Raw genomic sequence first — 12,144 nt, forward strand, 5'->3', positions numbered from 1 at the left:
CACCCCGAGCACTGAGCACCCAGCACCCCGAGCACCGAGCACCCTGAGTACTGAGCACCCTGCACCCTGAGCACTGAGCACCCAGCACCCTGAGCACTGAGCACTGAGCACCCCGAGTACTGAGCACCGAGCACCCCGAGCACTGAGCACCCAGCACCCTGAGCACTGAACACACAGCAACCTGAGTACTGAGCACCGAGCACCCCGAGCACTGAGCACCCAGAACCCTGAGCACTGAGCACCCTTAGTACTGAGCACTGAGCACCCTGAGTACTGAGCACACCGCACCCTGAGTACTGAGCACCCAGCACCCTGAGTACTGAGCACCCAGCACCCTGAGCACTGAGCACCCAGCACCCCGAGCAATGATCACCCTGAGTACTGAGCACCCAGCACCTTGAGCACTGAGCACCGAGAACCCCGAGCACTGAGCACCCAGCACCCGGAGTACTGAGCACCCAGCACCCTGAGTACTAAGCACCGAGCACCCTGAGCACTGAGCACCCAGCACCCTGACCACTGAACACACAGCACCCTGAGTACTGAGCACCCCGAGCACTGAGCACCCAGCACCCTGAGTACTGAGCACCGAGCACCCCGAGCACTGAGCACCCAGCACCCCGAGCACTGAGCACCCAGCACCCCGAGCACTGAGCCCCCAGCACCCTGAGTACTGAGCACCCAGCACCCTGAGTACTGAGCACCCAGCACCCTGAGCACTGAGTACCCAGCACCCTGAGCACTGAGCACCCAGCACCCTGAGCACTGAGCACCCAGCACCCTGAGCACTGAGCACCCAGCACCCTGAGTACTGAGCACTGAGCACCCAGCACCCCAAGCACTGAGCACCCAGCACCCTGAGTACTGAGCACTGAGCACCCAGCACCCCGAGCACTGAGCACCCTGCACCCTGAGTACTGAGCACCCAGCACCCTGAGCACTGAGCACCCAGCACCCCGAGCACTGAGCACCCAGCACCCTGAGCACTGAGCACCCTGAGTACTGAGCACTGAGCACCCTGAGTACTGAGCACTGAGCACCCTGAGTACTGAGCACCCAGCACCCTGAGCAATGAGCACCCTGAGTACTGAGCACCCAGCACACTGAGCACTGAGCACCGAGCACCCCGAGCACTGAGCACCCAGCACCCGGAGTACTGAGCACCCAGCACCCTGAGTACTAAGCACCGAGCACCCTGAGTACTGAGCACCCAGTACCCTGAGCACTGAACACACAGCACCCTGACTACTGAGCACCCCGAGCACTGGGCACCCAGCACCCTGAGCACTGAGGACCCAGCACCCTGAGTACTGAGCTCCCAGCACCCTGAGCACTGAGCACCCAGCACCCTGAGTACTGAGCACCCAGCACCCTGAGCACTGAGCACCCAGCACCCTGAGTACTGAGCATCCAGCACCCCGAGCACTGAGCAGCCAGCACCCTGAGTACTGAGCACTGAGCACCCAGCACCCCGAGCTCTGAGCACTCAGCACCCTGTGTACTGAGCACTGAGTACCCAGCACCCCGAGCACTGAGCACCCAGCAACCTGAGCACTGAGCACCCTGAGTACAGAGCAACCAGCACCCTGAGCACTGAGCACCCAGCACCCCGAGCACTGAGCACCCAGCACCCAGAGCACTGAGCACTGAGCACCCTGAGTACAGAGCACTGAGCACCCTGAGCACTGAGCACCGAGCACCCTGAGTACTGTGCACTGAGCACCCTGAGCACTGAGCACCCAGCACCCTGAGTACTGAGCACCCAGCACCCTGAGCACTGAGCACCCTGAGTACTAAGCACCCAGCACCCTGAGTACTGAGCACCCAGCACCCTGAGCACTGAGCACCCAGCACTCTGAGTACTGAGCACTGAGCACCCTGAGTACTGAGCAGCGAGCACCCAGAGCACTGAGCACCCAGCACGCTGAGTACTGAGCACTGAGCACCCTGAGTACTGAGCACCGAGCACCCTGAGTACTGAGCACCCAGCACTCTGAGCACTGAGCACCCAGCACCCCGAGCACTGAGCACCCAGCACCCCGAGCACTGAGCACCCAGCACCCCGAACACTGAGCACTGAGCACCCTAAGTACTGAGCACTGAGCACCCTGAGTACTACGCACCCAGCACCCTGAGTACTGAGCACCCAGCACCCTGATTACTGAGCACCCAGCGTACTGAGCACCGAGCACCCCGAGCACTGAGCACCCAGCACCCTGAGTACTGAGCACCGAGCACCCTGAGTACTGAGCACCCAGCACCCTGAGTACTGAGCACCCAGCGTACTGAGCACCGAGCACCCAGCACCCTGAGTACTGAGCACCCAGCACCCTGAGCACTGAGCACCCAGCACCCTGAGTACTGAGCACTGAGCACCCTGTGTACTGAGCACCGAGCACCCCGAGCACTGAGCACCCAGCACCCTGAGCCCTGTGCACTGAGCACCCAGCAGCACCCAGCACACTGAGTACTGAGCACCCAGCACCCTGAGCACTGATCACCCAGCAACCTGAGTACTGAGCACCGAGTACCCTGAGTACTGAGCACCCAGCACCCCGAGCACTGAGCACCCAGCACCCTGAGTACTGAGCACTGAGCACCCAGCACCCCGAGCACTGAGCACCCAGCACCCTGTGTACTGAGCACTGAGTAATCAGTACCCCGAGCACTGAGACCCAGCACCCTGAGCACTTAGCACCCAGCACTCTGAGTACTGAGCACCCAGCACCCCTAGCACTGAGCACCCAGCACCCTGAGCACTGAGCAACCAGCATCCTGAGTACTGAGCACCCAGCACCCCGAGTACTGAGCACCCAGCACCCCGAGCCCCGAGCACCCTGAGTACTAAGCACCGAGCACCCTGAGCACTGAGCATACAGCACCATGAGCACTGAGCACCCAGCAACCTGAGTACTGAGCACCCAGCACCCCGAGCACTGAGCACCCAGCACCCTGAGTACTGAGCACCCAGCACCCCGAGCACTGAGCACCCAGCACCCTGAGTACTGAGCACCCAGCACCCCGAGCACTGAGCACCGAGCACCCTGAGTACTGAGCACCCAGCACCCTGAGCACTGAGCACCCAGCACGAGTACTGAGCACCCAGCACCCTGATTACTGAGCACCAAGCACCCCGAGCACTGAGCACCGAGCACCCCGAGCACTGAGCACCCAACACCCCGAGCACTGAGCACCTAGCACCCTGAGCACTGAGCACCCCGCACCCTGAGTACTGAGCACCCAGCACCCTGAGTACTGAGCACCCAGCACCCTGAGTACTGAGCACCCAGCGTACTGAGCACCAAGCACCCAGCACCCTGAGTACTGAGCACCAAGCACCCTGAGCACTGAGCACCCAGCACCCTGGGTACTGAGCACTGAGCACCCCGAGTACTGAGCACCGAGCACCCCGAGCACTGAGCACCCAGCACCCCGAGCACCGAGCACCCTTAGTACTGAGCACCCTGCACCCTGAGCACTGAGCACCCAGCACCCTGAGCACTGAGCACCCAGCACCCTGAGCACTGAGCACACAGCAACCTGAGTACTGAGCACCGAGCACCCCGAGCACTGAGCACCCAGAACCCTGAGCACTGAGCACCCTTAGTACTGAGCACTGAGCACCCTGAGTACTGAGCACTGAGCACCCTGAGTACTGAGCACCCCGCACCCTGAGTACTGAACACCCAGCACCCTGAGCAATGATCACCCTGAGTACTGAGCACCCAGCACCTTGAGCACTGAGCACCGAGCACCCCGAGCACTGAGCACCCAGCACCCCGAGCACTGAGCACCCAGAACCCCGAGCACTGAGCACCCAGAACCCTGAGTACTGAGCACCCAGCACCCTGAGTACTGAGCACCCAGCACCCTGAGCACTGAGTACCCAGCACCCTGAGCACTGAGCACCCAGCACCCCGAGTACTGAGCACCCAGCACCCCTAGCACTGAGCACCCAGCACCCTGAGCACTGAGCAACCAGCATCCTGAGTACTGAGCACCCAGCACCCCGAGTACTGAGCACCCAGCACCCCGAGCACCGAGCACCCTGAGTACTAAGCACCGAGCACCCTGAGAACTGAGCATACAGCACCCTGAGCACTGAGCACCCAGCACCCTGAGCACTGAGCACCGAGCACCCTGAGCACTGAGCACACAGCAACCTGAGTACTGAGCACCGAGCACCCCGAGCACCCAGCATCCTGAGTACTGAGCACCCAGCACCCCGAGTACTGAGCACCCAGCACCCCGAGCACCCAGCACCCTGAGTACTGAGCACCCAGCGTACTGAGCACCAAGCACCCAGCACCCTGAGTACTGAGCACCAAGCACCCTGAGCACTGAGCACCCAGCACCCCGAGCACTGAGCACCCAGCACCCTGAGTACTGAGCACCCAGCACCCTGAGCACTGAGCACCCAGCACCCCGAGCACTGAGCACCCAGCACCCTGAGCACTGAGCACCCTGAGTACTGAGCACTGAGCACCCTGAGTACTGAGCACTGAGCACCCTGAGTACTGAGCACCCAGCACCCTGAGCAATGAGCACCCTGAGTACTGAGCACCCAGCACACTGAGCACTGAGCACCGAGCACCCCGAGCACTGAGCACCCAGCACCCGGAGTACTGAGCACCCAGCACCCTGAGTACTAAGCACCGAGCACCCTGAGTACTGAGCACCGAGTACCCTGAGCACTGAACACACAGCACCCTGAGTACTGAGCACCCCGAGCACTGGGCACCCAGCACCCTGAGCACTGAGGACCCAGCACCCTGAGTACTGAGCTCCCAGCACCCTGAGCACTGAGCACCCAGCACCCTGAGTACTGAGCACCCAGCACCCTGAGCACTGAGCACCCAGCACCCTGAGTACTGAGCATCCAGCACCCCGAGCACTGAGCAGCCAGCACCCTGAGTACTGAGCACTGAGCACCCAGAACCCCGAGCTCTGAGCACTCAGTACCCTGTGTACTGAGCACTGAGTACCCAGCACCCCGAGCACTGAGCACCCAGCAACCTGAGCACTGAGCACCCTGAGTACAGAGCACCCAGCACCCTGAGCACTGAGCACCCAGCACCCCGAGCACTGAGCACCCAGCACCCAGAGCACTGAGCACTGAGCACCCTGAGTACAGAGCACTGAGCACCCTGAGCACTGAGCACCGAGCACCCTGAGTACTGAGCACTGAGCACCCTGAGCACTGAGCACCCAGCACCCTGAGTACTGAGCACCCAGCACCCTGAGCACTGAGCACCCTGAGTAGTAAGCACCCAGCACCCTGAGTACTGAGCACCCAGCACCCTGAGCACTGAGCACCCAGCACTCTGAGTACTTTGCACTGAGCACCCTGAGTACTGAGCAGCGAGCACCCAGAGCACTGAGCACCCAGCACGCTGAGTACTGAGCACTGAGCACCCTGAGTACTGAGCACCGAGCACCCTGAGTACTGAGCACCCAGCACCCTGAGTACTGAGCACCCAGCACCCTGAGTACTGAGCACCCAGCGTATTGAGCACCAAGCACCCAGCACCCTGAGTACTGTGCACCAAGCACCCTGAGCACTGAGCACCCAGCACCCTGAGTACTGAGCACTGAGCACCCCGAGTACTGAGCACCGAGCACCCCGAGCACTGAGCACCCAGCACCCCGAGCACCGAGCACCCTTAGTACTGAGCACCCTGCACCCTGAGCACTGAGCACCCAGCACCCTGAGAACTGAGCACCCAGCACCCTGAGCACTGAGCACACAGCAACCTGAGTACTGAGCACCGAGCACCCCGAGCACTGAGCACCCAGAAACCTGAGCACTGAGCACCCTTAGTACTGAGCACTGAGCACCCTGAGTACTGAGCACTGAGCACCCTGAGTACTGAGCACCCCGCACCCTGAGTACTGAACACCCAGCACCCTGAGCAATGATCACCCTGAGTACTGAGCACCCAGCACCTTGAGCACTGAGCACCGAGCACCCCGAGCACTGAGCACCCAGCACCCCGAGCACTGAGCACCCAGCACCCCGAGCACTGAGCACCCAGAACCCTGAGTACTGAGCACCCAGCACCCTGAGTACTGAGCACCCAGCACCCTGAGCACTGAGTACCCAGCACCCTGAGCACTGAGCACCCAGCACCCCGAGTACTGAGCACCCAGCACCCCTAGCACTGAGCACCCAGCACCCTGAGCACTGAGCAACCAGCATCCTGAGTACTGAGCACCCAGCACCCCGAGTACTGAGCACCCAGCACCCCGAGCACCGAGCACCCTGAGTACTAAGCACCGAGCACCCTGAGCACTGAGCATACAGCACGCTGAGCACTGAGCACCCAGCAACCTGAGTACTGAGCACCCAGCACCCCGAGCACTGAGCACCCAGCACCCTGAGTACTGAGCACCCAGCACCCTGAGCACTGAGCACCCAGCACGAGTACTGAGTACCCAGCACCCTGATTACTGAGCACCAAGCACCCCGAGCACTGAGCACCGAGCACCCCGAGCACTGAGCACCCAACACCCCGAACACTGAGCACCCAGCAACCTGAGCACTGAGCACCCCGCACCCTGAGTACTGAGCACCCAGCACCCTGAGTACTGAGCACCCAGCACCCTGAGTACTGAGCACCCAGCGTACTGAGCACCAAGCACCCAGCACCCTGAGTACTGAGCACCAAGCACCCTGAGCACTGAGCACCCAGCACCCTGAGTACTGAGCACTGAGCACCCCGAGTACTGAGCACCGAGCACCCCGAGCACTGAGCACCCAGCACCCCGAGCACCGAGCACCCTTAGTACTGAGCACCCTGCACCCTGAGCACTGAGCACCCAGCACCCTGAGCACTGAGCACCCAGCACCCTGAGCACTGAGCACACAGCAACCTGAGTACTGAGCACCGAGCACCCCGAGCACTGAGCACCCAGAACCCTGAGCACTGAGCACCCTTAGTACTGAGCACTGAGCACCCTGAGTACTGAGCACTGAGCACCCTGAGTACTGAGCACCCCGCACCCTGAGTACTGAACACCCAGCACCCTGAGCAATGATCACCCTGAGTACTGAGCACCCAGCACCTTGAGCACTGAGCACCGAGCACCCCGAGCACTGAGCACCCAGCACCCCGAGCACTGAGCACCCAGCACCCCGAGCACTGAGCACCCAGAACCCTGAGTACTGAGCACCCAGCACCCTGAGTACTGAGCACCCAGCACACTGAGCACTGAGTACCCAGCACCCTGAGCACTGAGCACCCAGCACCCTGAGCACTGAGCACCAAGCACCATGAGCACTGAGCTCCCAGCAACCTGAGTACAGAGCACTGAGCACCCAGCACCCCGAGCACTGAGAACATAGCACCCTGAGTACTGAGCACTGAGCACCCAGCACCCCGAGCACTGAGCACCCAGGACCCTGAACACTGAGCACCCAGAACCCTGAGTACTGAGCACCCAGCTCCCTGAGTACTGAGCACCCAGCACCCCGTGTACTGAGCTCCCAGCACCCTGAGTACTGAGCACCCAGCACCCTGAGCACTGAGCACCCAGCACCCCGGGCACTGAAGACGCAGCACCCTGAGCACTGAGCACCCAGCACCCTGAGTACTGAGCACCGAGCACCCTGAGTACTGAGCACCCAGCACCCTGAGAACTGAGCACCCAGCTCACTGAGTACTGAGCACCCAGCACCCTGAGCACTGATCACCCAGCACCCTGAGTACTGAGCACCGAGTACCCTGAGTACTGAGCACCCAGCACCCTGAGAACTGAGCACCCAGCTCACTGAGTACTGAGCACCCAGCACCCTGAGCACTGAGCACCCAGCACCCTGAGTACTGAGCATCCAGCACCCCGAGCACTGAGCAGCCAGCACCCTGAGTACTGAGCACTGAGCACCCAGCACCCCGAGCTCTGAGCACTCAGTACCCTGTGTACTGAGCACTGAGTACCCAGCACCCCGAGCACTGAGCACCCAGCAACCTGAGCACTGAGCACCCTGAGTACAGAGCACCCAGCACCCTGAGCACTGAGCACCCAGCACCCCGAGCACTGAGCACCCAGCACCCAGAGCACTGAGCACTGAGCACCCTGAGTACAGAGCACTGAGCACCCTGAGCACTGAGCACCGAGCACCCTGAGTACTGAGCACTGAGCACCCTGAGCACTGAGCACCCAGCACCCTGAGTACTGAGCACCCAGCACCCTGAGCACTGAGCACCCTGAGTAGTAAGCACCCAGCACCCTGAGTACTGAGCACCCAGCACCCTGAGCACTGAGCACCCAGCACTCTGAGTACTGAGCACTGAGCACCCTGAGTACTGAGCAGCGAGCACCCAGAGCACTGAGCACCCAGCACGCTGAGTACTGAGCACTGAGCACCCTGAGTACTGAGCACCGAGCACCCTGAGTACTGAGCACCCAGCACCCTGAGTACTGAGCACCCAGCACCCTGAGTACTGAGCACCCAGCGTATTGAGCACCAAGCACCCAGCACCCTGAGTACTGTGCACCAAGCACCCTGAGCACTGAGCACCCAGCACCCTGAGTACTGAGCACTGAGCACCCCGAGTACTGAGCACCGAGCACCCCGAGCACTGAGCACCCAGCACCCCGAGCACCGAGCACCCTTAGTACTGAGCACCCTGCACCCTGAGCACTGAGCACCCAGCACCCTGAGCACTGAGCACCCAGCACCCTGAGCACTGAGCACACAGCAAGCTGAGTACTGAGCACCGAGCACCCCGAGCACTGAGCACCCAGAACCCTGAGCACTGAGCACCCTTAGTACTGAGCACTGAGCACCCTGAGTACTGAGCACTGAGCACCCTGAGTACTGAGCACCCCGCACCCTGAGTACTGAACACCCAGCACCCTGAGCAATGATCACCCTGAGTACTGAGCACCCAGCACCTTGAGCACTGAGCACCGAGCACCCCGAGCACTGAGCACCCAGCACCCCGAGCACTGAGCACCCAGCACCCCGAGCACTGAGCACCCAGAACCCTGAGTACTGAGCACCCAGCACCCTGAGTACTGAGCACCCAGCACCCTGAGCACTGAGTACCCAGCACCCTGAGCACTGAGCACCCAGCACCCCGAGTACTGAGCACCCAGCACCCCTAGCACTGAGCACCCAGCACCCTGAGCACTGAGCAACCAGCATCCTGAGTACTGAGCACCCAGCACCCCGAGTACTGAGCACCCAGCACCCCGAGCACCGAGCACCCTGAGTACTAAGCACCGAGCACCCTGAGCACTGAGCATACAGCACCCTGAGCACTGAGCACCCAGCAACCTGAGTACTGAGCACCCAGCACCCCGAGCACTGAGCACCCAGCACCCTGAGTACTGAGCACCCAGCACCCTGAGCACTGAGCACCCAGCACGAGTACTGAGTACCCAGCACCCTGATTACTGAGCACCAAGCACCCCGAGCACTGAGCACCGAGCACCCCGAGCACTGAGCACCCAACACCCCGAACACTGAGCACCCAGCAACCTGAGCACTGAGCACCCCGCACCCTGAGTACTGAGCACCCAGCACCCTGAGTACTGAGCACCCAGCACCCTGAGTACTGAGCACCCAGCGTACTGAGCACCAAGCACCCAGCACCCTGAGTACTGAGCACCAAGCACCCTGAGCACTGAGCACCCAGCACCCTGAGTACTGAGCACTGAGCACCCCGAGTACTGAGCACCGAGCACCCCGAGCACTGAGCACCCAGCACCCCGAGCACCGAGCACCCTTAGTACTGAGCACCCTGCACCCTGAGCACTGAGCACCCAGCACCCTGAGCACTGAGCACCCAGCACCCTGAGCACTGAGCACACGGCAACCTGAGTACTGAGCACCGAGCACCCCGAGCACTGAGCACCCAGAACCCTGAGCACTGAGCACCCTTAGTACTGAGCACTGAGCACCCTGAGTACTGAGCACTGAGCACCCTGAGTACTGAGCACCCCGCACCCTGAGTACTGAACACCCAGCACCCTGAGCAATGATCACCCTGAGTACTGAGCACCCAGCACCTTGAGCACTGAGCACCGAGCACCCCGAGCACTGAGCACCCAGCACACCGAGCACTGAGCACCCAGCACACCGAGCACTGAGCACCCAGAACCCTGAGTACTGAGCACCCAGCACCCTGAGTACTGAGCACCCAGCACCCTGAGCACTGAGTACCCAGCACCCTGAGCACTGAGCACCCAGCACCCTGAGCACTGAGCACCCAGCACCCTGAGCACTGAGCTCCCAGCACCCTGAGTACTGAGCACTGAGCACCCAGCACCCCGAGCACTGAGAACATAGCACCCTGAGTACTGAGCACTGAGCACCCAGCACCCCGAGCACTGAGCACCCAGCACCCTGAACACTGAGCACCCAGAACCCTGAGTACTGAGCACCCAGCTCCCTGAGTACTGAGCACCCAGCACCCCGTGTACTGAGCTCCCAGCACCCTGAGTACTGAGCACCCAGCACCCTGAGCACTGAGCACCCAGCACCCCGGGCACTGAAGACGCAGCACCCTGAGCACTGAGCACCCAGCACCCTGAGTACTGAGCACCGAGCACCCTGAGTACTGAGCACCCAGCACCCTGAGAACTGAGCACCCAGCTCACTGAGTACTGAGCACCCAGCACCCTGAGCACTGATCACCCAGCACCCTGAGTACTGAGCACCGAGTACCCTGAGTACTGAGCACCCAGCACCCTGAGAACTGAGCACCCAGCTCACTGAGTACTGAGCACCCAGCACCCTGAGAACTGAGCACCCAGCACCCTGAGCACTGATCACCCAGCACCTGAGTACTGAGCACCGAGTACCCTGAGTACTGAGCACCCAGCACCCTGAGCACTGAGCACCCAGCACCCTGAGTACTGAGCACTGAGCACCCAGCACCCCGAACACTGAGCACCCAGCACCCTGTGTACTGAACACTGAGTACCCAGTACCCCGAGCACTGAGACCCAGCACCCTGAGCACTGAGCACCCAGCACCCCGAGTACTGAGCACATAGTACCCCGAGCACTGAGCACCCAGCACCCTGAGCACTGAGCACCCAGCACCCTGAGTACTGAGCACCCAGCACCCCGAGTACTGAGCACCCAGCACCCCGAGCACTGTGCACCAAGTACCCCGAGCACTGAGACCCAGCACCCTGAGCACTGAGCACCCAGCACCCCGAGTACTGAGCACCCAGTACCCCGAGCACTGAGCACCCAGCACCCTGAGCACTGAGCACCCATCACCCTGAGTACTGAGCACCCAGCACCCCGAGTACTGAGCACCCAGCACCCCGAGCACTGTGCACCCAGCACCCTGAGCACTGAGCACCGAGCACCCTGAGTACTGAGCACCCAGCACCCTGAGTACTGAGCACCCAGCACCCTGAGCACTGAGCACCCAGCACCCTGAGTACTGAGCACCGAGCACCCTGAGCACTGAGCACGCAGCACCCTGAGCACTGAGCACTGAGCACCCTGAGTACTGAGCACCCAGCAACCCGAGCACTGAGCACCCAGCACCCTGAGTACTGAGCACCCAGCACCCTGAGTACTAAGCACCGAGCACCCTGAGCACTGAGCACCCAGCACCCTGAGCACTGAGCACCCAGCACCCTGAGTACTGAGCACCCAGCACCCCGAGCACTGAGCACCCAGCAACCTGAGTACTGAGCACCCAGCACCCTGAGCACTGAGCACCGAGCACCCTGAGCACTGACCACCCAGCACCCTGAGGACTGAGCACCCAGCACCCCGAGAACTGAGCACCCAGCACCCTGAGCACTGAGCACCCTGAGTACTGAGCACTGAGCACCCTGTGTACTGAGCACTGAGCACCCTGAGTACTGAGCACCCAGCACCCTGAGTACTGAGCACCCAGCACCCCGAGCACTGAGTACCCAGCACCCTGAGCACTGAGTACCCAGCACCCTGAGCACTGAGAACACAGCACCCTGAGCACTGAGCACCCAGCACCCTGAGCACTGAGCACCCAGCACCCTGAGTACTGAGCACTGAGCATCCAGCACCCCGAGCACTGAGCACCCAGCACCCTGAGTACTGAGCACTGAGCACCCAGCACCCCGAGCACTGAGCACCCAGCACCCTGAGCACTGAGCACCCAGCATCCGAGTACTGATCACCCAGCAACCC

The sequence above is a fragment of the Microtus oregoni genome, unplaced genomic scaffold, assembly GCF_018167655.1.
Source record: "Microtus oregoni isolate MIOR12 unplaced genomic scaffold, Mior012 000051F_ref0000332, whole genome shotgun sequence".
Taxonomy (NCBI): domain Eukaryota; kingdom Metazoa; phylum Chordata; class Mammalia; order Rodentia; family Cricetidae; genus Microtus; species Microtus oregoni.